Consider the following 24,931-nt stretch of genomic DNA (forward strand, 5'->3'; position numbering starts at 1 on the left):
CAACTGACTCCCCAGCCCAGCCCCTGGCTTCTTTACTTTTCATTCCATCCAGGAAGAGCACACACCAACTGCTGAAACTTCCTTAGCCTGACGAAGGGTTTTTGAACCCGAAGGCTTGCGTAATAACTATTCTCCAACTATTTGGGCTGGTCTAATAAAAGATATCAAATTCACCCAAGGAACCTTGTCTGCGATTGGAATTTGGCATTTTTTACTACCCTTATTGTTGTGAAAATGTTGTGACTATATGTAGTCCAGACTTTAAAATTACAGCTTATTGAAAAGATGACATCTCTAATGACTGTTGATTTTCTAACAACCTGTTGAGGCACTGGCTTCTGTTTTACCGTGAAGAAAGTGTCAGCCACAGAATAACTAATACCATTCCTTAAAGCCTGTGGGATTTCCATTGAGGTAACCAGACCAAGTGCTGACCAGGCCCACAGTCCTGCTTAGGGTTGATCAGTCTGACAGTTTGATGTATAAAATCATATGGCCACAAGTAAGTCTTATAAAGGTTGCATTGTGTGCTAATGCATGCTTTTCCATCATTTCAAGTTTGATAACCCCTTATTCAAGGCCATTTTTTCACGAGCCTCTTACATTTTCTATATAAGTAAGCGTAACAAATGAATTGATGATGACATTGATAAGCCAATGCAATCACTTGTCCATGTGTATTTTTAGATATTGACTAAAAACACTTGGTTGGCCTTTAAAGACAAGGTGGAATAGAAGGTGAGAGAGTGAGGTTTGTTTTGCGTCAGATTGTAATCAAATTTTGAATGTTCTGTAAACCCTGATTGCCCTGGGTAATCATGGCTCACTGGTTAAGAAACATTGCCTTGATATAACAGCTACCTCCCTTTATTTTTCTCTCATTTGTCCTTCAGAGGTACCAGAGTGTTGGCAACTCAAAGTAAGGTTGGAGTGTTGTTGTAGTGCTGATTATTGAGGAAATATATGACAAGAAAGTTTTATTTGACAGTATCTTTTATTGGGCCAACTCTATAGTTTGTCGAGACATTAGTTGGGACATTTCTTTCACCTTTTCTGTTTGCCTAATAAAAGATATCACCAAAAAAGCCCTAGCCTCTGGCAGCTGCAAAGGAAATCACATGGATGGATTAGCACAGGTCAAGCTGGGATGAAATTTTAGTAGATCACAGATGTCAGCTAGTAGAGGTCTTGTAAAAGCCACTGTTTGTTATACAGAAAAGGTTTTTCCGAATACCATAATGCATTGCCTAAAGGGAAGCATCTTTCAGTGGCAGTTGTTAGTTTTGGTTCCAGCAGATTAGTTTACATGTGAGTTGAAGGTTTTATTTTTCCCTTCAGTTTGGAATACCTCCTTATATAAACAGTAAAAGTCAGATCCTCAATTGTGTAAACTTACACTAGCTGAAGATCTGGCCTCATGAGTTTCAAGAGCGCACAAAATAAAGCTTCTACTGCATTACCTTTCAGTAATATTGTGGTTTATTGATGGAATTGAGAAAGGGTACAGATGTAGGTTTGACAAAGTTGCATTTCCTTAGTGGAGTTGTTCTTATTTAGTTGTACATGGAGCTTCTTTGTCATACAAGTGGAAGTGTGGTAGAGAAGACAAATACCTTCAGTATTTTTTTCTTAAAATGTTATAGTATATAGACCGCCAGTAACTCTATATTAAATTGAAGGATTATTCTTTTAATAAATGAAAATGCATTTCAGAGCAGTATAAAAGAGATCACGCAAGACAGCATTGTGTATAAATCATTATATATTAGCTCCTTAGAGAATTTAGAAGTGAACAGGTGTTCTTTTACCTAATCTTTTGAAAGGCAAGTAAATAGTAAATTGATTGGTATTTAATTCAGGGTCATCTGTGTTTTCTTACACTGCTTTCAAAACAAAATGTGCATGCTGTAGGAGATGACTAATAATATATAGGAGGCATCGCAAAAGCCTTTTGAACTCAGGGTATTGGGAAGTATTGAATAAGATGTTATATCACCTGGAATGAGTTTGACTAACTGAGGACCATATTTGTAACTTGACATTATGCTGAAGGTTGTAACAAATCAGCATAAAATGGAGTATTGTATAGCCATGTTAATGATGCCCACCCAGACTTGGTTTCTGGATACCTTATTGCAAAGTAGTTCCTATAGTCCAGTGGATCATTTTTGGTCCACACGATCACCCCTGCGTTAAACAGTCTATGACAACGGTAGCTGAAGCAGGCATGGGACATTTAGTATCAGAATGCTTGAGAAATTTATTTACTCTCTGAAGAAGAGGTTTAAGAAACTTTGAGCTATGAAAATTGTCAGCTGATTAATGCTAATATGTGTATGTTCCCAGAAATCAATGTAATGCTCCCATGCCAATGTTTGTATTATTTGCATAAAAAGCCCTATAGTTTTACTGATGATCATGTATTGACCCATGCTCCCTCTTCCATACTTCAGGATAGTTCACCTTGCTAGGTTATAATGAAGCTGGGGTTAAAGCACTGCTGCCATAGGTTGCCTTAGGTTTACTGTTTATCTGTCTGATTGCAGTGGTGGCTTTCTGGCATTTTTTATCATGTAATAAAGTTACCACTCTGTCAATTTTCTAAGAGGTTTTCTCCAAAATTTGAAGTGTGTTGTAGACTTGTACTTATGCCAGGAACGTTCATCACAGGTTACACACACTGTTCTGAATCAAGGCCTTATGTGTCATGAAGGAGATATGAGTAGAAGTTAATTTGGGTTGTACATCTAGACCATACTCTACAGAAATATAGATTTTAGTTTCTTAATTAAAAAAGCTTCTGTAATATTTGAGAATATGGCGTGATCACAGTAGTATCACTGACATTTGTGTGTACTTTTAAATATAAATCTGTATATAAATAAGTGCCTGACGTGCTTCTTTTAATTGTACTTCTATTTAAGTGGCCTTAGTAACTATAAGGGGCAAATGGAGGGATATATTGAATAAATTATTTTGGGATATGCAGCATACTTTTAATCTTTGTGGGTCTCGGATGTTAAACATATATATATTTTTAAAGTTCTGCTTGTCTTTCAGAACCGTTGTAGATTATTATGTGAAAAGCATCCTGCTTTTAAACACATAATCAATATTCTTTAAAAATGGCATTTCAAAAGACCTTCCTACTACAGAAGCCTTTTTGCCCATGAAATAATTTAATGCAGTTAATTTTTAAAATAGAATTCAAACCACGTTGTGGCAGTACAAAGCACATATTAGTAACTAATCACATTTTTATGCTGCTAACTTTTTGATACCACAAATATGACTGATTTTGGGCAGCAGAAGAGGTTAGGGCAATGGATATAGAACTAAATTCTGCTTACCTTTTTTATACAAGTAGACCTATGTAAGTGAGTGCAGTGAATAGAGTCTGGCCCTCATTATGTATGAAATAAAAAATGGCATTTTCCTTTTAATTTTGCCATGGACTACACTGTGCCTGATGTCCAGACAGCTTCTGATTTTTCTGGGCTATATATTTCAAAGTGCATCATTTCCAAAAGGAAATGACAGTTCTTTAAACGTGTACCTTAATGTTCCCCAATGTTCATAGGGGAAAGGAACTCTTAACTCAGTGCCACCTTCAGTTCCATTTAATGAGCCAAGTTCAGCAATGCACCTTAGTCCAGCTGATTTTTTGTGACAGCTTGTCTGTGTCTGTTTCCTATTGAAGGATTTATTGTTCAGTTGTATTTTCTGTCTCGTGTGGCCTTGTCTTCATTGAAAAACAACCAGCAGCCTACTTCAGCATCAGAAATAGTTCACATGCTGGACAGTTAGGCAAGGGACAGAAGTTACACATAAACTGGTTAATGTGAACTGGTTGAAACCTGTAACAGAATAGAAGCTCAGTGCACATAAACCAGTCTCAAAATGGCTGAAACTGATTTAAGAGAGAAACCTGGTTGAATTTAGTATCAGATTTAACTGATTTGGGTCAAACCAGTTTTTGCAACTTCTGTTTCAGATCCCTTCCTGGTTTAAGTTGAACCAGAGTCCCCCAGCATCCCAGCATGCTTTCCAGCCCTGGGCTGAGCTGCACTGTCTGCTTCAGGCTGCAGGGCTGGCGCCACCCCCCTGCTCTTTAGCCAGAGCAGAGGCAGGGGCATGGCCAGATGCGGGTTTGGCATGGTCCCCGGAGACAAAGGGGCCCCAGGCTCAGCAGCTACCCACCACAGCCACCACCACAACCTCTGTCCTGTGCAGCACATGGTGGCTGCAGCTGGTTGACAAGCTGTGCACTGATCCTGGCTGGCGAAGCTGTTCTGCCTTTCTCTAGTTGCCCCTGCCAACCCCTGCCCCTGCCATGCTGCTTTGGGTGGGTGGGCAGAAAGCTTGAGCCCAATGGTTTCTGCCAAGTGCATGGAGCTCTGGCTTCAGTTCCCAGATGCCTTCCACCTGCTCCACCCACCTGGTGTGATGAGCAGCCCGTGCAGGCAGGCAGAGTGGGTGGAAGGCATCTAGGAACTGGAGCCAGAGCTCCATGCGCTGAGCAAAAGCCACCAGACTCAAGCTTCCACCTGTCCAGAGTGGTGTTACGTGGCACAGCAGGAGCAGGCACCACAGCTGGAGGTGAGGGGAACAATACAGCTATTGCTTGGCCCAGCTGGCTTGGCCCAGCCAGTGTTCAACTTCCCCTCGCCTCCAGTGACTCCCCTTTCTCCCACTTCTGCCCCTGCTGCACTGCTTCAGGTGGTGGGAGGCCAGAAGGTGGGGAAGCACCAGCCCTGCAGTTTCTGCCCAGTGCATGGAGATCCAGTTCCGACTGTCTTCCACCTGCTTCACCCACCCAGTACAATGAGCAGCCCTTGCAGGTGGGCAGAGCAAGTAGAAGGTGGTTGACAGCTGGAGCCATATCTCCGTGCACTGGGCTGAAGCTTCCTCCCCCCCTTTCCAGCCACGCACAGCGGCACAGCAGGAGTGGGAGAAAGAGGAGCCACTGGAGGTGAGGGGAAGCTCTGCACTGGTTGGGCCTGACAGGGCTGTTCTGCTCCCTTCACCTCCAGCTGCAGTTCCTGCTTCTGCTGCGCCATGCAGTGCCCCTCCAGGCAGGTGGAAGCTTGAACCTGACAGCTTCTGTCCAGCACATGGAGCTTCAGCTTCAGCTTCCAGATGCCTTCCACCCATTCCATTCACCCCTGGGGGCTGTGCAACATGCCGTGCGAGTGGGTGGAAGGCATCCCGGAGCTAGAGCCAGAGCTCCATGCGCTGGGCAGAAGCCGCCAGGCTCAAGCTTTCTGTTTGCCCACCCAGAGTGGTGCAGCAGTGGCAATGGCAGTTGGAGGCGACAGATGCCAAACAGCCCCGCCAGCCCTGGCTAGCATGCAACTTGTGGTGCAGCTGAAGCTGCCAGGTGCTGCACAGGACAGGGGATGTCCGGGCCTGCTGGCACCTCCAAGCTGGCCTGCAAAGCCTGCTGCCCAGCCAGCTACCACCCATGCTGCTGGGTCCGGCTGTCACAGAGCCACAGCCAGCTGGGAAGGGTCCTGCTCCTGAGGCCCAGCCCGGGCCGGCCACGCCAGGTCCTTCCCAGCCACCTGTGGCTCCATGTCAGCCCAGCTTGGCCTGGGTGTGGGGAGCTGGGAGCAATCTGGCCATGCAGCTCCTGCAGCCCCAGCCCGAGCCACAGCCTGCTGGGAAGTACTTAGCCCCCATGGCCTAGCCTGGGCTGGCCCCTCTGTGTCCACCCTCAGCAGTGCCCACAGGCTGGCCCAGTTTGGCCCCACAGTCCCAGCCGCAGCCCCAGGCAGATAGCAGGGCCATGCTGGCTGGCTCTGGCCAGGCTCCTCACCACATGAGCAGGGAGCAGGGGGGAAAGTCGGGTAGACGCTGGTTGGGGTCCCCATGCCCGTGCCCAAGAGGGGAGACAGGGGTTTAATCCCCCCGCTTTCCTCCTTTGCCTGTGGTGCTGCCCAAGCTGATGTCTGGCATTGGGGACAAGCCTGGCAAGGGTTGCTTTCCCCCTCCCCCTCCAGGCACATTTCCAGCTGGGGTCTCTACAAGCCAAGGTGGGGATTTAAACCCCTCCCCAATCATACTTAGCCATGACCCCCAGGTCAGCTTCCCTCCAGCATTGTAGCTGCTGAGGAAAGGAAGCTGCTCTAGCTCTCTAGCTGCTCTAGCTCTGAGCCACTGTAGGCATGTGCCTGCATTTCTGGAATCAAAAGTGAACGTCTGTCCACTTGCAAATTGGTTCAATCTTTGCAGGTTAGACTAACCTGCCAAGATTGAATCAATTCAGGCTCAGGCTTTTTTGAATGTCAGTCCCTAGCCTTAAAGAGGTAGCAACCACTATGTTTAGGTTTGTCAATTAAACTTTTCTCAATATACCCCAGGTGGTGTTGTTTGTAAGGTATGTCTTTTAAATAGCTAAATTTAGAGCTTTTAGGACCACTGAACTGTATCAGTTATTCTTAGGCCCTGTGCTGGAATTTTTGTTTAGATGTGTTAAGACAGAGGTTGTCAACCAGGGGTACTTGGGAAGGCCCTAGGGGGTATGCACAGGTGGGCGGGGATGGGGTGCTGACATCCACCACCCCGTGCCGCCACCTCCCAGGAGCAGGGCTGGGGGGCGGGGCAGGGGGCAGTGGCACCCCTCTGCGGGCTGCACAGGTGCTTCCCGGTTGGCCAGATGCAGGAGAGGGGGGAAGCTCGCACACAGTGGCTGCTGCCACCCACCACCCCATGCTTCTGCCGCTCCAAGTCCGGCTGCCACCACCTGCCCCCCACCTTTGCTCTTTGTCTGGCCGCACACCACTTCCCCCCCGCTCTGTGTCCAGCCTCTGGGGGTACACTTATTTAAAAAGGTTGACAATCCCCATGTTAAGATGATACAGTTTATTGTATTTTTAATCATATGTTTTAAACTCTTCCATCTCCTGAATGAATAGAAGATCATGCAGAGTTGCACCTTATAGTCTAACTTAATTCAGAGATGTATAAACTTTCATAAGCAAAATCTTATTGACAAAGTAAGCTGTTGGTGACAAAGGCTTATCCATCTCTGTAATTTATTTAGTCTATAAGGTGCAACTCTATCCTGTCTTCTGCCCAACTTCAGACCAACATGTCTGTCTGCCATATTTACTTGATTCTAACAAGACATCTTGCCTCCCCCCCATTCATCCCCGCAACCATTCATCATGGGGAAAACAAAGCCTTGTCTTAGGATTGAGTATCACATCTGGGAGCTGGGAGAAATAGCTGTGCAGGGATCCCGGCTGTGGCTAGGACAGCATCAGCAGCATCTTTTCTTCCTGTCCAGATTCCCACACGCTTCCCCCACTTCCTTGCTGTCAGGGAGCCAAGCAGGGAAGGAGGAGTCTGCAGACTGCTGCTACTGTTGTCTCCAGCCTGCCCTGTGCTGCAGAAAGCAGTTGTGCTGGGAAGCCTGGCTCTGCACTGCCCAGATTTCTCCCTCCCTGTCCTGCTCCTTTCCTTCTTCCCCATTCTTCTGTCTCCCCGTGGAAGGGGGAGGAGGGAAGGGAGCAGAACAGGTGAGGAGAAATCTGGGCAGTACAGGGCCAGGTTCCAAGCACAGCTACTTCTTGCAGCATAGGGTAGGAGCATCTCTGAGGTTCCACCTGTGCCCGGTTCAGTGGGGAAAGCGGCATAAGGAGGAGGTAAATGGTGGGATGGTAGTCACCAAGGATGAGGTGAAGGATGCCTGCTTCTACCCCTGTTGTCTACCACCCCTGCTTTCCTCTTGCCTTGGCTTTCTTCCCCCACCCATCTGCCCCTGCTTTCCCTGCCTCCTGCTTCTTGCCCCTGCTTTCCCCACTGTTTATCCCATTGCTTACTGTCACCTCTGCTTCCCCACCACCTGCCCTCTTGCTTCTGCTTTTCCCATTGCCTGCCCCCCTGCTGCTGTTTTTCTGCCAAAGCAGTAAAGGTACAAATTTAAGATGACCTTCTAATAATTAGAATCTAGACATGGAAAATTATAACACATTTTTAATTTTCCATGTCTAGAATCTAATTATTGGGGATCATCTTAAATTTGAAGTCGTCTTAGCTTTGGGTAAATACGGTACCTCTCCTGAATGAGTATATGGCTAAATCCCGCTTTCCTTCTTGCAAATAACTCTCACTCAGGAATATTCCTCTGACTCAGTGGAAATTTGCCTGAATGAGGGCAATGAAATCCAGTGAAGACTTCAGGATTCGGCTCATGGTTGAGAAGTCACCACAGAACAGGGTGACATCTACTGTGGGAGTTGAAGCAAGCAATATTTGGATGGCAGAATTTTTCCAATGTAGGTACACACAATCTTGCTCACACAACCTTTCTATGTGAAAACAGTTAAATTTTGCAGAGGGCACTTTTTGTATGATGAAGATTATGCGAAACACATGTAAGAAGTCATGATTTTTTGTTTGAATGAGTGAAGGGCTTAGCTGAAAAACTGAACCTGCCTGAGCATTTGACAAATTGAAATCTGTGGTTGCGGCAGATCCACATTTTCCTAAAGTGGTGTGCAGGAGCAGCAACCTGCACTGCAGGGGTGGCTGCATTCCCTGCTCCTACACTCTACTGCCCCATGAGTGCAGGCAGGCTTTTTAAGTCCCTAAAGCAGGTGAAAACCCCTCTTCCCTTCTTCTTCCTGCTCAATGGCATGCCCTCTCCCTTCCAACTCCCCTGCCTGCTGCTTTCTCCACTGCCCACAGGCAGAGAAGCCTGGGCTGAGTGGGTCCTAGGCTCAGCTGGGGAGGGGACATCAGCAACAGCCAAGTGGAAGAGTAGTTCTCTCCTGGAGTAGGGACAGGGAAGGGGAACCTCCCAGTCCATCCCTGCTGCTCTTGCCCCCATCCCCAGCTGAGCCCATCCCATGTGCAAGAGGCAGGAAAGGCTCTTGTGTTTCCCTGCCCCCAGGACACCTGGGAAAGTCAGATGGGGAGAGGGGGAGAAAGGGTAGAGAGGAGGCATGCCTTTAGCAGGAAAGGGAAGGGAGGGAGGATTTTCACATGCTTTAGGGACTTTACAAAGTCCCCAGATGCTCCTTTGGTGCAGTCCAATCCAAAAAAGGGTGCAGGCATGCCACTGCACCCACTCTGGATCTGCCCCTGCCTGTTGCTACCCTTATTCAGGAACATGATTCAATGCTGGCTGCAAAACGTAGAAAGGCCAGGCTCCAGGGCTCCCAAGTGTCAGGATGAGGCTCTCAGACAGTGTCTACTTGCCCATGTAGTTCCAGTCTCTCCTCTGGTTCAGTCTTTATCCCTGACTTCCAGTTCCAGGCTTCCCATCGCACTCACCCTTAATTTCAGTTTTTCTTTCCTCCCTCCAGTTCCGCTTTTTCCACCCCAGGCTCCTCATCCCATTCTGTGTTATATAGCAGCCTCCCACAAGTTCAGTTCTTTCTCTCTCTGTTTGAATCCAATAGCTTCCTCCTTCTCATTGCATGGCTCAGAAGAGTGGTCGAGACACAGGAGAGACAGACTGACTGCTCTCAGCTGTGCAAATGTGGACCTGGCCTGGTTTGTTTTATAACAGCTGCTCTCATCAGTGTCCAGTTCATCAAGCCTAGATAGTTTATGAAAATATTAATTTCCCATCCAGTTTTGTATTTTTCTTTTATTTATGTTTCTGCTACAGGCATGAAGAAGTCTTTCCTAAAAATTACTCTGCTAGTGCTGCTTAATTCCAGGTCCCCTTGTAACACTGCAATAATTTCTTTAGCAATGAAAAGATTATGACCTCTGGGGGGGTCGTAAGCAACAAATGCCCATAAACTCTTGAGGGAAGGCAATACTCTTTTGATGCACACATCCTTTAGTAGGAATTAATGAGGGAAGCAGAAATACAAGAAATATATATTCACAGAGCTGTTTCAGATTTCTTTTAGTGTTTCCTCAAGGTTCCATTTGACTTTTAATAATGTCCTAATAATTAGGACTGAAAGTGAATTATGGTGATTTTCCTTTCTCAGAAATAATTGATTAATACGAACACTATTCCCTTGTATAATGCAAGTATTCTTCTTTAATTACAGCTTTATGGACACTGTCTCTCAAGGTGCTTGTGGACTGTTCTGAGATATGCCTCCACAGAGTCTCATCATAAATTCAAAATGAATCTCATGCTTTTGAAAAAGATGTAAAAAAAAAAAAAGTCACTGCATGTGCTATCAAAGACTTATAGGTTGTTAAATCCACAAAGTAGGAGTGTGCTTCATCTTATTTTAACTAGAGAGAGCATTTCCCCAGGATACCTAGAAGGGCTGCATTGAATTACCACCCTATTTGCAGGTAACCATAGGGTAGAAAGATGATAAATCACAAGAGGGAATGTCTGTGTAGAAACAGCCAAACTAGTGCTGTATTTCTAGCTTACATATTGGAAGCAGTCTAGCTGTGTTAGTGTGAACACTTCTCAAAGGCTAGTATATCCTGCTTCTTAGTTAATTTGTTCTAATTAGCTCAGGTAGAACATTGTGCTACCATACCCGAACTGCTTCTAGTAGTCAAGCTAGTACCTTTACATGGTACTGCCAATGGCTGCGTATTCATAGCCATAAAATTACTCTGGTGGGGTGTTAGGAGGGAAGGGGGAAGTTTGGTATCTTTGTAAAGTTAAAAGAGAGCCCAGTATCTGATACTGTTATATCAGGTAAACCATAGCTACAGAGCGAGTGACGTAAATGCACAGTTAGTTATCTCAGATGAGAGGTGAAGTGAGCATCAAAGTATAGTTCTTTTGGAAAGTGCATCCTGTACTGCTAAACCCAGTGGTGTTCTGCTATCTCAGAAATCAAGGCTGCATTCCTGATCTGTCATGGGACTAAATATTAGGTACTAGAAGATTCTCTGACAAGGCCACTAAACCATGAAGTAAATTCTTGCCTTCACTTTCACAATACCCCAGCATCCATTATGTAGCTGGGATGCCAGGAATGAATGCTTGCATCCAGAGCTGACCCTAGGGGGGTGCAGGGCCCAGGGCAAATCAGCCTGTGCGGGGCCCCCTTAACACTGCACGGGGCCATGGTACCCCTGCAAAGTGGGTGGGGGGTCCTCCGTGCTTCTTCTGCGGCGCGGTGCTGAGCCCCCAGCTCCAGGTGGGTCCTGCGGAAGGGGACGCGGCTGCTCTGCCTGGCTCCGCAAAGCGCAGGGCCCGGGGCAGTTGTTCCAGTTCGCCGTACTCTAGGGATGGCTCTGCTTACATCTCCATAGCAAAACTGTTTGTTGGATTGTATCCATCACCTACAGGCAAAGGATGGTGAAAAGAATTAGTACTGTCCACACCCCTTCTATGCATTGAGAAGGCTGAGGGGGGACCTGGTGACTGTCTCACAAGAGAAGGCTGAGGGGGGACCTTGTGACCGTCTATAAACTCACTAGGGGAGACCAGAAGGGTTTGGGGGAGACCTTGTTTCCCCTAGCGCCCCCCGGGATAACAAGGAATAACGGCCACAAGTTGTTGGAGAGTAGGTTTAGATTAGACATCCATAGGAACTACTTCACAGTTAGGGTGGCTAGGATCTGGAACCAACGTCCAAGGGAAGTGGTGCTGGCTTCTACCCTGGGGGTCTTTAAGAAGCAGCTTGATGGCCACCTGGCTGGGGTCATTTGAGCCCAGTTTTCTTCCTGCCCAGGCAGGGGGTCGGACGTGAAGATCTACAAGGTCCCCTCTGACCCTACTTCTATGATTCTATGATTGCAAACATAGGAGTCCTTCGTTCCTAATAGCACCAGCAAATACTTTTCTAGAAAAGCTGGGATGTCTTTTAAAATGCTGGTTCCAGATTGGAGGATGTAAATAAGGCAGGATATCATAGTTTCATAGTTTCAGGGTCGGAAGGGACCAAATAGATCTTCTAGCCCGCCCCCCCGCCAGGGCGGGAGAACAAAAACAACAAAAAACAAACCCTAAAAACAAAAACGGGACTCAAATGAGTCCAGCCAGGTAGGTATCCAGCCTCTTCTTAAAGATCCCCAGGGTAGGGGCCAGCACCACCACCCTTGGAAGTTGGTTCCAGCTCCTAGCCGCCCTAACTGTGAAGTAGTTTTTTCGGATGTCCAATCTGTACCTCCTCTCCATCAACTTGTGCCCATTACTCCTTGTTATGCCAGCGGGGGCTAGGGGAAACAGCGTCTCCCCCAAACCCTTCTGGTTCCCCCTAGTGAGTTTATAGATGGTCACCAGGTCCCCCCTCAGCCTTCTCTTGTGGAGGCTGAATAGGTTCAGGTCCCGCAGTCTCTTACTGTAGGATCTGCCCTGTTGTCCCCGGATCATGCGGGTGGCCCTCCTCTGGACCCTCTCCATGTTGTCCACATCCCTCCTGAAATGGGGCGCACAGAACTGGACACAATACTCCAGCTGCGGCCTGACCAGCGTCGCATAGAGGGGGAGGATCACCTCCCTGGCTCTACTCGAGATGCACCTGTGGATGCACGACAAGGTCCTGTTAGCCCTGCCAACCATGACCTCGCATTGTCGGCCCATGTTCATCTTGGAGTCAATGATGACACCAAGATCCCTTTCCGCCTCCGTGCTCTCAAGTAGGGAGTTCCCCATCGTATAAGTGTGCTGCTGGTTCCTACTACCCAAGTGCAGCACCCTGTACTTGTCCATATTGAAACACATCCTGTTCCTGTTTGCCCACCCCTGTAACCTATCCAGATCCTTCTGCAATCTCTCTCTCCCTGCTAGCGTGCTCACCTCCCCCCAAATTTTGGTGTCATCAGCGAATTTAAACAGGTTGCTTTCCACCCCAACATCAAGATCGCTGATGAAGATATCTTTTTTGCCAGGTTGTATTGATGCATTAAATTACAAGGCAAACCATTAAGCCATGAAAATTCATGTTCACGTTTGTAAACGGAGAGCTAATGTGGAAATATGTGGGCACAAGAACACAGACTTGTAATTTAATAAAATTAAACCTTGTACTGTCCCCTGCATGCTTACAAAGAACTTTACATAAAACCTGTCTCAGCAAATGAAAAAGTCATTTTCAGGCAGTGCTAATAAATAAAAAGTTGGGAAGGGGGAAAATCTGAAAATGGTTTCACCAAATGTTTTTTTGTCATTTTTCTTTGTAGAAATGTTGTTCTTTCTGAAATTGTTTGCTCAGCTCTCTCTCCAAGTGCATATTTTACCTTGTCCAGCAACTAAATAACATTAATACCATCCAAAGCCTCCCAAATTCATATCCTGAAGTTTCACATGGTTTATTGAATATCATCTGTCAACTTTCTATAATTCTAATGAGAATCATGTATTCAGTTTCCTTCCCTTTAGTATATACCTGAACCCATGGTATCTTGGGCCTAAATTGGATCAGTCTGATGAATGTAACAAAAGATATGGGGAATTATGTCATTTGATTTGATTGTCACACTAGAGATTTAACCCAGTGCTATGCATAAGAACTCCATTATTTAGATTTAAGAATACTTTATTTATAGATTGTTTGATTTGCTGAAAACATAATCTGAACTGCAGAAAATAAATAAAAAGTGCAAAAATACATGTTATCTCTCAATAGTGATAGGGAGGAAAAACAGTGAAATTTTAAATTCAAGGTCCCTCATAATTAATATACATTTTGGTTGTGACTTTTACTTTTAAAAAGGACAGCATGTGAAACACACTATTTTTCTCCACACTGCGATAAAGAAACAACTTATGTTCAATATGTTGAAGTTTGTAATCCAGAGAGAAAAATCTGAAAATGACTGTGTTGTCTTCTTCCAAATAGAATTTCAGTAGCTAATTAAGAAACTAAATTATGCCAGGCACAGATAAATTAAAATTTTACAATTGATATCTCTGTTCTTGGCACAGGGGAGACTTGGTTAATTTAGAGATAACGTATTGGGTGTCAGGTGTAGCTACTGGAAACCTCAGTAGGATAAATTGTATTAAGTTAATTGTTGTAGAGAAGACACTTTTTCAGTCTGTTTATTCCTTCCTTATGGCTCTCAACCATTTACAACAATTTTTGTGTTAGTGTTAATTATTCACTTGAAATGATTAGTTATCATCCCATAAAAAACATGAGCTTGTAAATTCTACATAAACCAGATTCTAAACCTTACTCTAAGCCAAACACCCTATTCTTTTCCTAATATTCTTATATTTGATGTTCTAGCAGTGGTGACTTTCACAAACGCTTCCTCAGAAAGCACTGGAAGTATGCTGCTGAAACCATTCTGTGTAGCTGTATTTAGTTTAGTTTCTGTTCTTCTTGGTGTTGGAAACAGAATTTGGGGCAAAGGAAGTAGCTGCTGTACTCAACTGATCCAAACACCAGAAAGTATGCTATTTTTAATTGTTTTTATGTTAATAAGTAAAGACCAGTGACAAATGAGGCTCCATTGTGTTAGGAATGGTGCAGATACAGAGGAGTCAATTGACCTGAAGAGCTTACAGTCTAAATAGATGAGGAGCACAAGTTGGGGGAAGGGTTTTACCCTGTAAGTGTAATGAACGATGTGATAGCACTGACCAGCATGCTAATTCCATTATTTTTTTTTAAATGGGTTAATCTGGAGGAAATTCACTAAATGGAAAGGGAAGTTGAGGGGGGAAGTAAAAGGTATAAGAAGGCAGGTATAGAGTAAAGATGAGGTGAAGAGACTATCTGTAGTGCCCCACGAGGGCTAGGGACAGACATTACACACAAACCGGTTTAAGTGATCAGAAACTGGTTTGAACCTGTAACAGAGCATAAATTCACTGCACATAAATGAGGTTAAAATGGCTGAAACTGGTTTAAGATAAACCTGGTTGAATGTAGTGTCAAACTTGCCTGATTTGGGTCAAACCAGTTTATGCAATGTCTGTCCCAGACCTAGGGGGTCCAGGGAGTGCTATACTGAGACCTGTTGCACTAGATCTGTGTGGGACCTCCTGAACCTGAAGTAATGAAGTCCCTTTAATGCAGCATTGAGCACGTGCCAATTGACTGTCTTTCTGCAGAGTTTACTGCTTCAAATAGTGCTGCACAGATCCCTACCCTTTCCAGCTCTGAAGGTAGCATGTATGGAGCAGATGCAGTACACCCAGTATTGTCTCAGTACAATACTCCCTAGCTGCGTCCCCACAAGCAGAGGCATGCAGTTGCCGCAGGAAAAGGCAGTGGCACAAATTCATGCCACTGCTTTTTGCCCTAGTGCATGTCCTGCACATGGGGTTAGCGTGGGAAAATATGCTCCGGATAGGGTAGGGGAAACTGGGGCCAACACTTTTTTTTGATACCAGAATCTCCCATTGTCAAAAAACCCCCCACTGTGCTGCAAATTAGCAGTGCAGCAAACACCTGCATGTGCAGTACATAAGGTTTGCACATGTGCACATCCATATGTGCCCCCCCTGAGGCCATACTGGGGCATTGTAGACATATGCTATGTGTAGAAGTGTAAGAGAAAGGACTGAAGTAAGCAGCCAGCCAACACAGGGCAGAGAAGGTACTGCCACTAATAGGAAGGAATTCAAGTCACATCACAGCCAACTGAGCAAGAGCCACATGGGAGCAAAATAATTTGTTTTGGATTTTCATTAATTCAGAAGATGTATTTGGGGGGCAATAATAAGCATAGAAATGTAGTTGGTTATGCTACTGCTGTTTGATCAGGAAGTTAAATTTGGGATGCTACAGCATGCTCTTATTCACTCAGCTCTTGTTTGATCAAAAAAAGGATGCAATCATCTCTTTGTATTCAAAGGATGAACAGATGGCTCGTCCAGTTCTTTGAGATGCTTCTGGCCACCCCTCCTTTCTCTCTTTTTTTTCTCTTTTCTTCAGCTCTCTCTTTCTAAGAACTACACTTGGAATGTGGAAGAGGCCAGAATCTTTCTTTTTCCTCTCTTAAAGAGAGGATTGTCCCATGATTGTGTGGCTAGTCTCAGAGTTGGAATACTGAACTTTGATCCTGTGGTAATGGAGGCCATAAAAACCTCAGCTAATTTTCTAATTCTGGTACTTTCCTTTCAATCTTATCCCTTTTTTCCCAGTAGACTGAGAGGGTTCTTTCCTGTTTATATCTCTCTTCCGTTCTCCACTCCTCTTTCATCCATAGTTTAATTAATTAATTAATTAATTGATTATAGAGCTTTATCGGTCTTCCATTATCTCCTCCCAGTCACACCCCTGTATGAATACTCTGCTGTGTACTGCAGCATCTCCCCTTTAGATGGTCAGTGGGCGTGCCTACACGAGATGCTTTACTATACATTAGACTAATTTAATGTGCAGTAAAGCATCACTGTCCACATATGCATGGGAATTACTGTGCATTAAACTAATCTAGTGCACAGTAAGGTGTTACTGTGTATACACGCATGGGGCTTACTGCACATAAAATTAATCTAATGCACTGTTTGCTAGTACCAATGCATACAGGTAGTAGATAAACGGTGCACTAGCTAATGCACTGTAGTGCATGTGTAGATGCTGACGGGGAGCAGGGGTCCCACTGCTGCCTAGCTAAGCTTTGATGCAGGGGGAGCTGTGCCAGCTGCAGAGGCAGCTGTCTGCCTGCCACATGGGGTTCATCCCAACTGCTGCAGCTCCTTGACTGCTGCAGGGGGATAGAGCAGGACAGGAGAAGCCCTGGACTGGGTTGCTCCTGTCAGGCGCAATTTACTCCTGACAGGGGTGCATGTGTAGAGGTACCTAGGAGCACATTAATGATCCTGACTTTTTCGCGCAGAGAATTCAGGTGCATTAATTGCACATGTAGACGCACCCGCCAGCTGTTCTGCTCTGCCTTACATAGGTACATAAAACACAGCGGACTGGGCAGCATGAGTTAGATACTCTATTTGAAGAATGCGTTCCTCATTTTATTTTGCACAGTAAACTGATACACTTTGAAGCCATTAGCAGTTTTCAGTTACACTCTTTAACTTTTGATAAAGATAAGCACCCCTCTGCATACATTCACAAGTCACGTGGAGTTATTTGATGAGGTGTTACAGGCATGAAGGTGCATTATTTTAAATATTGTAAAAAGGACCTGACGGAAGTCCATCAGAAAAAAAAGCAGTTGTATAGAAAGCAACACACTGCTGCTGTTTATATCCAGGTCCCGGATGCTTTCCCTTTCCTATGTTCCTTGAATTCCAACTGAGCAGGGTAGCTAGATTTGTTGATGGATTTCTTGCAGTCATGTTAGGAAATGGATGCTATCTTGTATAATCCAGTTTAATTTTTGTAAGGGTGCCCTGCAGAGGGTCAAATGGTAACCCTTGCTTGCCATCCATCTCTTTACTATGTGTTAAGTGCCTGCTGACTTCAAACAAATTACTACTGCTTTTAAAAGCATATTTAATTAAAATGTTTTCCTAAATCACTCAAACAAATATTTCAAACTATGGACAGGTACATATGATTTTTCCTTTAGATGTTAATTAGGCTCAAGTGACTTTTCAGGTATTCAAGATCCATCCTGCTCTGCTCTCCCCCAGGAAATGGTGTTGATTATTTCTTATACCAGTCACGACTCTACAAAGCACACATTTTTTGATCATCATAAAATTTATTTGGGGTAGCTTGTCAGTGGCTTTGTTTCATTTGTGGGATGATCTGTATGTCTGTTCTGTAATTACTTTAAAAGATTATCATCATCATTTTTCATGGTATAAATTGCACATTTTATATTTAGACTCTTTAGAAAGAACACATTTCCCTATCTCTTTTGTTTTGATTAATATAATCTTTCCATATGATAGTATTTTCTGCTTCTGTGGATCTTATTTGTTAACCAACTGTTTTCATGCATCATGGCCCTATGTGGTACCCAAAGCACTGGCAAGCAAATACTGACATAAAATTAATGGAGGAAAGGCAGCCACTAGAAAAGGAAATCTTCATGCTTCCTGCAATAGTAAGTGGAATATTTTACATTTGTACAGAGCCTTTCATGTTGGAACTTCCCAGACATACGTACACACATACAACCCAGTTGAAAGGCAGTTATAGGTTTCCCTTCCTTTATGCTGTACGTGCGTGCCTGGAAAATGGCGCATAACTCGAATTCGTCTAAAGGGAACCCACTTTAACAAACAGGGATACGTTCCAAGACCTTGACTGTACTGACCCCCAGGCCCATTTCTACCAATTTTATAAGGCAATTTTGGTACTCACCAACAGCAGACAGTATACACAAGCACAGGGCACTATCATAATGGGGATGGCAACTACAGAACCACATGTCGCAGACAATAAGTGAGGACCACACATCCACGTGGAAGACAATATTTTGGTGCGGTTCTCTCTCACAATGCACCGCACAAAGCAGCTGACTGCGGGCTTCCACCACACCAGTCATTTATGAGTGAATTTTTATTGCATATAATGAATTTTTGGTATAAAAGGTTTATTGCATAAGAGTCAATTTGCACATAAAGAACCCGCATAAAGCGAGGGAAATCTGTAGAAGACTGCTGAGGTCTAACTTCTCTTTTAATAGCACTGACAGTGTTTTAAGCCCTTCATCTAGGGGGAGCCCAGTATTTGTTCTGGAAATTATACAGAGGGTCCAAAAGTGTCCTTTTCCTCTACTGCTTTTAATTGTTTTTGGTGGAAGAAGCAGGAAGGTAAAGGGATAACAAAAAAAAAAAAGAAACCTAAGAGAAAGCAAGACAGTGGAGCTGTAAATGTCTCCGGAGAATAAGGGGTAATGGAGAGGGAAGTGGAGAAGCTTAGGATGGGAGTAGCCATGAACAGAGACAGCAAGAGGGACATGGGCATTCATAGAATCATAGAAAATGAGGGTTGGAAGGGACCTAAGGAGGTCATCTAGTCCAACCAGTGCCCAAAGCAGGACCATCTGAGCCAAGGCTTTGTCTACCCAGGTCTTAAAAACCTCTAAGGATGGAGGTTCCACCACCCTCTCTGAGTAACCTGTTCCAGTGTTTTACTACCCTCTTGGTGAGGAAGTTTTTCGTAATATTTGGGCCAAGTGCCAGAAAGCCCAGCAACCTGGACTTTGAAGATATTGGCGTATGAAGGGTGGACATGAGGGGGAGTTGCCAATAACTTCGAAGTCCAGGTTGCTGGCCTGATTGTTGTTGTGGCAGCGCAGCCCTGGCCCCTTCCCCACCGTGCTCCCTGAGGCCTACTTTCATCCACTGCCAGAGGGACTCCGGACCCTAGTACAGCCTCTTGTAAGCTTGTGGCTTCCTTCTGCAAGCAGCCCAGGCACAGGGCAGGCCCCTGCCTCCCACCACGGGGCCTGGGCTGCTTGCAGCAGGCAGCTGCGAGCCTGCAAGCAGAAGCACCAGTCCAGAGCCCCAGCCCTGCTCGTTCCTGGATGTGGCTGCAGGTGCACCCCTGGGAGCACAGCAAGGATGGGCTGGGCTGCGGGGGCTGCCCCTTCCCTGCTACAGGCTAGGTATTGGCCTCCCATGCAGGGGCAGTGCAGACCCTGCTGGGACCCCCTGGGCCATGATGAGGACAAGGGCCACAGCTGAGGTCTGTGCCATCTGCAGCAGCGGCCTGGCTACCAGCTCAGCACAACAAGAGTGACAGCAGGGGCTGGGGCTGGCATTGTGGCTTGGCCCAGTCCACTGGTGCCTGGGCATGGGAGGAGGAGCCCCCTGGGACTTCCCAGAACAGCTGCCCCTGTGGCACTGCCCCTGCCTGCAAGCACCATCCCCCTGTCCCACAGGCAGGCCAAAGGCTTCCCTGCACCACCCCCAGGGCTGTGGCTTGGGCCTGGTGCATGTTTCCCTCTGTGGCATAGCTCCCTCAGGCATCATGTGGATGAGGTTTGCAGGGAGAGGAGATGTGGATGGAGGCGGTGGGGCTGTCCTGCGAAGGGCCTCTGTGCTCGCACAGCTCACCCTGACCACAGCCAGGTGTGGTGGGACAGGGATGGGAATGTGCCCCACTTGCCCTCCTGCTGAGCCCCTTCCCGGCCCCCCGCAACGTGGTCAGGCTTTGCAGGTATGCAGCCCCTTGTGGTGGAGCGCAGCCCTGGTTTCTTCACTGTGGTGGTCCCCGAGGCACAGGTGGCAACAAGCCCATCCAGGACTCCAGACCCCAGTGCAGTTACTTGCAGGCTTGTGGCTGTCTGTCACATCCAGCCCAAGCTCTGGGCAGCTACTGCTTGCCATTTAGCCTGGGCTGCTCGCAGCAGGTCTTATAGCCTCCCTGCCACCTGCTGCAAGCAGCCCTGGCCCTTGCCAGTGGCCAGCGACAGCTGCCCAGAGCTTGGGCTGGCTGTGGTGTGCCAAGCGAAATGGCCTTATGTGCTATGCTCTGGCACACATCAACCCCAGTCTAGCTTCATCCTGTTTGAAATTGCCCTTCAGGTAGTTGAAGGCTGCTTTAAATCCCATCTTAGTCTTCTCTTCTCTAGACTAAATAAGCCCAGTTTTGTCAGACTTTCCTCATAAATCACATTCCCCAGCCTCCTAACCATTTTCATTGCCCTCTGCTGGACTCTCTACAATTTATTTACATCCTTTCTGTAAACTGGACACAGTACTCCAGATGTGGCCTCGCCAGTGCTGAATAGAGGGGAATAATCACTTCCCTTGATCTGCTGTCAACACTCCTACTGATGCAGCCTGGTGTTAGCTTTCTTGGTAATAAGGGCACATTGCGGGCTTGTATGCAGCTTCTTGTCCACAGTAACCCCCAGGTTCTTTTTTGAGCAGATCTGCTTCATAGCCAGTCAGTGCCCAGGTTGTACACGTGATTGTTCCATCCTAAATTCATAATAATAATGATTCCAGGCTCAGAATAATGAAGGGGTTGTGAAGGAGGAGTAGTTCAAATGTGTTCAAGAGGGTAGAGCTCAATTTATTTTTTCCTTGAAGACGAGACAATGTACTCATTTCCTCACACCTCTAGAAGGGTGGTCACTAGCCAGCATATTCTGCAATAGTGATCAAGTTCTTTCTCAAAAAAGAATTCAGCTGGGAAATAAGGTGGCAAGTTGGAGTGCCGGGTAAATCAGCAGTTTTAGTACAATAACAATATGCATTCAGTAGAAAAAGGATTTTACAGCGCCTTCAAAGATGCCAGACTTTTTAACACAACAGTTTCATAACAGAAGGACTGTGTAATTCAATGGTTCTTAACCTTTTTAGACTAAAGGAACTTCTCATTAGACTTGAGGCACCCATCAGTAACTTTTTTGAATTGAGCAGCACCCCATTTCAGAAATTGATTTATTACAATGCTTAACCTCTTTGCAGAGGGGTGAGGCATTGGGGTGGGATAGCAGCCAAGCAGGGAAAGCATGAGCCTGCCATTATCTACTTATCTTCTCACACCTCATTTATCTGCAGCCTCACTTCCTGAAGCATCCCCTCAACAGATCTTCGGGCATCCTGGGGTTTCCCGGCACACTGGTTGAGAATCACCATTTTAACTAAAAGTTAGACAAAAATGAACTGGAAACCTCATATTGGTTTAAAATGGTCTTTTAAGATGGAGCATTGAAAATGGCTCTATGAGCCTTATGTCTTGGGGGACTATGTGGGGAAAGTGTTCCTTGAAGCACGTGACTGAGTAATCAGAAGTTTGCAAGTAATTCTCTCTGAAAAATCAGGAAAGTCTTATGTGTACTCTGAATGGGTTTATTAGTGATAGGGAGCGCAATTCGCAAATAATTGGTTCTTCACTTAACTTTTCAATCGTTCTTTGTATTTGAAGAATAGGCCAGTGCTTTATGATGATTCAGTTGCTGTGTTAGTTGCTCACTGCAGTCTTTAAGCATGCTTGGAGTTGCTCATTATAGACAGTCCTAGATCAAGGGACAATGAGCAATTATTTATCAGTGAACAGCTTTACTGTTATGTTTTCCCAAGTCTTCCACATATCCTTAGTAAACATTTAAAGTGCACGGTGTTGCATTTTAAATGGCTTGTTAAATGTTAGATATTCTGCATTGGGTAAATGACAAATTGATTTTTCTGCAGCTATGGAGGAAACATTAATGAAAACTGAGGCATGTACAAGCATTCTGTAGTCATCAACTGTTGCCACTGCCAGAAAGCAATGATAATATGACAATATGGTGCAAAGATAACCCTGTGTTCCTGAAATTGGCAAGACTGTAGAAAACAAAGGATGAAATTCAGGCTTCCTATTGAAGACAATAGCGGCTGTGCCTTCTTTCGCTGGGGCTGAATTTGAATCATTCACAGATTTGAATGCTCTCAGTCTTTACTCTTACAGATTAAATCAGGAAATATTTACTCAGTATTGTTTTATTAAATGTGTACTTTTTCTTCCAATTCTCTGATAAGCATTAGGGCTGTGCGAAATTTCGCTGGCTATTTCGTTTCAACGCTGTTTTGACTCAGTTCGAGCTTGAAATAGCAAAATCGAAAAGAAACAAAAGGCTTCGAAACAGCCTTGAAACAAAACGAGAGCAGTCTAAATGTTTTGAAAGTTTCAATCTGGGCTTGCTTGCAGCTGAAGAAAAACTAAGGAGAGGGAGGAGGAAGAGGGGGAAGGGAGGAAGGACTGCTCTGATATTGACATGTGTAGCTGGCCAGTGACTGTGATCCTTCCCTGAGGTCCCTTCCAATCCCAGTGCTCTGGGGGAGGGACAGAAAAACAGCATAAAAAGCATTGTTTGAACTGAGTTTTCTCTGTGCCTTCACACTTACAAGTGACACAAGTTTTGCTCTGAACAGTTTGAGGTGCAGTTTCCCAGAAACCCCTGCACTTATCTCCTTGAAAGCTGGTAAGCTTCATGGCCTTAACAGGGGCTACCATGCTTGCAGTTTTCACCCTGGTGTGCCTTAACACACACAGGTGACATGAGTTTTGCTTGTCAGCAGCATGAGGTGCAATTTCCCAGAAACCCCTGCACCTATCTCCTTGAAACTTGGCAGGCTTCATGATGGCAGAACGGGCTACCATCCCTGCGAGTTTCATCCAAATAAGGTACCAAATGACAAAGTTATAGGCAGTTTTGTGCTTCCCCATTATAGCCTATGCGTGAAACATTGAAACAGCGAAACAGCTTTGACTAAACAAAATGGAACAGTGCTTTGAAACAACAAAACTTGAAATGAAACACTGTCCCATCGAACCAGCGAAACAGAAGTGGAAATGTATGGTGCTGTTTTGCACAGCCCTAATAAGCATTTTAATTAGGTATGTTTTGGTTGTTAAGATTACTTACCTGAGAACATGAGATTCCATAAAATATGATAAAATGGCTTCCTGGTTGGATCATGAGGACTGTAAAACCCAGGTCTCTAGCACTAAAACTAAAGAGCTAATAATAGGATAGACCAAGTCACCTCAGTGGCTTACTGACATTTGCTAAAAGCAACAAAAGATGTGTCTGATCCAGGCACTTGGCAGACTTTCAAATGGAGGTACCTAAAGGGTGGTATATAAGAAGATGAAATGATTTTCTTGCAGCACCTAAGTCATAAAATAATGACTTTTATCTCCCTAGTTACTGCCTCCAGATTGTGCTAAAGGCTAAGTACATACAGACAATCAAAAAGCCCAAGGCTGAATTGATTTAGTTTTTGCAGGTTAGTCTAAGCAGTAAAGATTGAACCAATAAGCAAGTGAATAGACATTCACTTTGATTCAGGAAATGCAGCCACATGCCTGCTGTGGCTCAAGTCGGAAGCTAGGGGACAATTGAGCATGGTTCTCTGGCATGTAGCCAACTTGGGCTGTGTGTTCACTTCTTCCTGCTGCCGCCAAGGTCTCTGGGATTTGCAGTTCACAATCACAGCAGCAGGAGTCTGCAGGGTTACTTATCACTTCTTCCAGAGGGTTGCTCATCCTGCTTCTAGTTGCTTCTGGGATTTGTAATCCACAGTCACAGGTAACACAGGGGAAGGTGAGTTTAACTCTGCTCCCTAGCCCCAGACCCCAGCTGGGGTTTGCCTGAGGGGGCCAGTGAGCCAGCCCTCACTGCTCCAGCTAGTGAGCAGAAGAGTGGGACCAGCCTTGCTCTCTGGAGCAAAATGGTCATTAAATTCAGATTTTACTTTTCTTCTTTCTTATCCCTTAAGCACTATTATTGGAAAGGATTTGGGGCAAGGGGAGCTATCAGGCCTTGATAAAATCACCACATTCTCAGAACCACCATAGCTAAATGTGACATTTTGCTGGAATTTGTCAAACAGAAAAATCTTGGTGTTCACATGTGAATGTTAAATGTTTTCTACTATTTTCTCGGCACAGCTGCAATACTTAGTTCATTAGACCCAAAATATTGATATCTTACACTTAGATATTGCAGTGTAGTTTACCAAAGTGCTATACAGATTTCTTTTCTTCTGCTGTCCTTTGTAGTGAGGAGGCAACTACTTGATGTTTTTGGAGTACTTCTCTTGTAACTCTCCCTATGTCAGCTGTCAGGAATCTAGTGTGATTTATCACACTATTTGCATTCTGCACACAGAATTTGCATTCTGTTTTCTGTATTTAGGGCCTGATCCAATGGTCATTAAAATGAATAAGAGTCTGCTTGGATTTCATTGTAGGACATGTTGTTTTAAAAGTTCATGCCTGGCCAGAACAGGCTACCTTAGGCTTTGTTCTTACACATCTTACACCTGTGTGGACATTGTGGATTATGCTTAGCTTTTCTAATCTATTTTTGTGGCTTTATGACACTATTTTCTTTGTTAAGGTCAAAATATTTAAATAATGGTGCTTCCGTGACAACATTCTTTGGTTCTCAAAAGTGTGTATCTTCCTATTCATGCCAGTGTCATTTTCTGCATGGTCCTTAAGCAACATTAGTTTTTACAAATTGGAATAGATTCATTTAAAATATATTAACATGGCTGTGATTCCTGTGGAGTTTCCTTTTCTGGGGTCTTTCTGTTAAAAAAATTGCGATTAATTGTGACTTATTTTTTTAATTGCACAACTAATTGCAATCACGTTTTTTAATCGTTTGAAAGCCCTAATTTGCAGACTACTGTTTAACCCAAGCACAAGTAGGATTTTCC

General features: G+C 44.9%; 1 protein-coding gene across 1 annotated transcript in view; it reads left to right on the plus strand.

Annotated features, from left to right (window-relative positions):
• AMPH (amphiphysin) overlaps positions 1-24,931 on the plus strand; it is a gene marked incomplete at its 3' end in the record, with an annotated part of 180,530 nt that overhangs the window by 49,672 nt on the left and 105,927 nt on the right. The gene's annotated exons all lie outside the window — the stretch shown is intronic.

The sequence above is a fragment of the Alligator sinensis genome, unplaced genomic scaffold (genome assembly GCF_000455745.1).
Source record: "Alligator sinensis unplaced genomic scaffold, ASM45574v1 scaffold254_1, whole genome shotgun sequence".
Classification (NCBI taxonomy): domain Eukaryota; kingdom Metazoa; phylum Chordata; order Crocodylia; family Alligatoridae; genus Alligator; species Alligator sinensis.